This window comes from Octodon degus, unplaced genomic scaffold, assembly GCF_000260255.1.
Source record: "Octodon degus isolate 3935 unplaced genomic scaffold, OctDeg1.0 scaffold00189, whole genome shotgun sequence".
Lineage (NCBI taxonomy): Eukaryota > Metazoa > Chordata > Mammalia > Rodentia > Octodontidae > Octodon > Octodon degus.
The window spans coordinates 1,910,417-1,912,661 of record NW_004524765.1 but is presented as its reverse complement, the minus strand read 5'-3'; the positions used below and the strand labels follow the sequence as shown (position 1 = coordinate 1,912,661).

The 2,245-nt window shown below is 44.0% G+C and overlaps 1 pseudogene; it reads left to right on the top strand.

Moving 5' to 3' along the window:
• The first annotated feature begins 1,635 nt into the window (after positions 1 to 1,635).
• The window catches only part of LOC101589363, a 5,175-nt pseudogene continuing 4,565 nt past the window's right edge, over positions 1,636 to 2,245 (top strand).

Genomic DNA, 2,245 nt, shown 5'->3' with positions numbered 1-2,245 from the left:
ATTTCACTTAAGAGTATCATCTCAAGCATTCATTTACCTAGAAATATCTTGAGCTTATTCTTTATGGCAGAGTAGTACTCCACTCTACTAAAAAATCACATCTTTTCTATCCATTCACCAATTGATGGGCATTTGGGCTGTTTCCCAAATTTGGCTGTTATAGACTACACTGCTGTGAACCTAGTTGTACATATATTATTGTGGTATGATGGTTTTAATTCATTCAGGAAGATACCAAGAAGGAGAATAGCTGGGTCAAATGAGACCTTTAGTCCGAATTTTTTGAGGAATCTTCACACTAATTTCCACAGTGGTTGTGCCATTCTAAACTTCCACCAGTAGTGGAGAAAGGTTCCTGTTTCCCCACAGCCCTTCCAGCATTTGTTATTCATTGACTTCTTCTTAATAGTCATTCTCTATGGCATGAGATGGAATCTCAGTGTTGTTTTAATTTGCATCTCACAAATGGCTGATCATGTTGAACATCTTTTCATATATTTATTTGCTGTTTGTACTTCCTTATTTGAGAAGTCCATAATCACCTCAGATTCCCATTTTTGGATTAGGTCTTTAAATTTGGGGTGTCCAATTTTTCTGAGTTCTTTATATATTCTAGACAGTAATCATTTGTGTGAGAAAATCTGGCAACCATTCCTTCCCACACTGTGAGTCATCTTCTCACTCTGTTGGTGGTTTCTCTTGTGTGTAAACAACCACCACAAAAAAACTAGATACTGCAATCCCACTCATATAAAAACAAGATCAAACAGTGAAGGAGAAAATAACAAGAAAGGAGAGAGGGGAAAAAATAGTCCCCTTCCAACTTCATCTCAGCTGTCACTGGTAGACAACAAGTAGAAAGAGTCCAGATCCATGTTGACTTATCCCACCAAGCGGAAGATTTACAGCAGATTTGCAAGCCTGAACCTTTATTTTTCCGAAGTTCAGGATGGCTGGGGCCAGACTCATGCAGCCTGCAGCCATGAACACACCTTCTGAGGACCTGGACTCAGCTGGGGCCCCCTGGATGGGCCCTGCAGTTGTTCTGAGTGCTGAGCTCAGTTGGGTCCTCCAAGATGGCTCCCAGCCAAGCGCCCGCTCCCAGAGCATGTCCTGTCCTGCAGACCTTACCACCAGCTATGCAGTCCTCCAGATCCACTGTTCCCTTTCACTGCTGTGCCTCTCTGTGGAGGTGAGTCTGAGCTGTGTAGTGAGACTCTGCACCAAAAATAAAATAAAATACCAAAAAAACAAAAACAAAAACAAAACAAGGAACAGCTTCCCATTTTCTGACATCCTTTTAGATTTCCTTTCCCGGAGTATTATAGTTTGAATGTCTTCATTAGATTGATCCCTAGGTACGTCTTTCTTTATGCTATTCTGAAAGATGTGTTTTCCCTAATTTCTCAAGAACCAGGTGCAGGAGAGATGTGGACGAATATGCATGGGTCTTTCTCCTGAGAGTCTCTTATTTAGATTCAAGATGAAAAAGAACATGGTAGACTCAGGAAGGTCAGCATGTGAGTGAGGCAGCAGTAAAGCAGGCTTCCCCGCTGTGGCCTGGGAGCAACGGCAGGGCTCTGTACCTCGGCCTAAGCCAGCGGCGGGAGATGGACAGAAGTTTGCAGTGATGCCATGGAGGGCTGTTGGGGCAGTAGCAACAAAACCACAGTTGGGGAGGATGGGTTGGATGGCTTTTTTGGAGCCAGTGGAGCTGGTGACTCGCATGTAGATTTGGCCAGAGTCCCACTAACTGGTATGATTCCTTTGTCTCTTTATTTAAATGTGGATCTATAATATCTTGTGCAGGATACCAATGAGTTGATTTTACCAACTGGAGCTAATGAAACCCAGTTTGAAGGCAGGTTTGAACTGGCCTTCTTTACCATTGGAGGACGTTGCATGACTGGGGCTGCTTGTGGGGCAATGAACGGTCTTCGGCTAAGATTGAAGGAAACCCAGAACTTGGCCTAGTCCAAACCAAGAAATGCACAGATTTTGAATATGGAGACTAGGCAAGGGGCACTGTGGGCCAGTACTCTAGATACTCTGGCTTTGCTCTCTAGTGCATTTGGTGTTATCACTGAGAAAACACAAGGTGCAGAAGATGACCTGAACACAGTGGCAGCTGGACCCATGACAGGCATGTTACATAAATGTACAGATGCAGGCTGGTGAGATGGCTCAGTGGTCTAAAGCACCTACTTGGAACAAGCTTGGCAAAGCACAGGGACCGCGGTTCAAT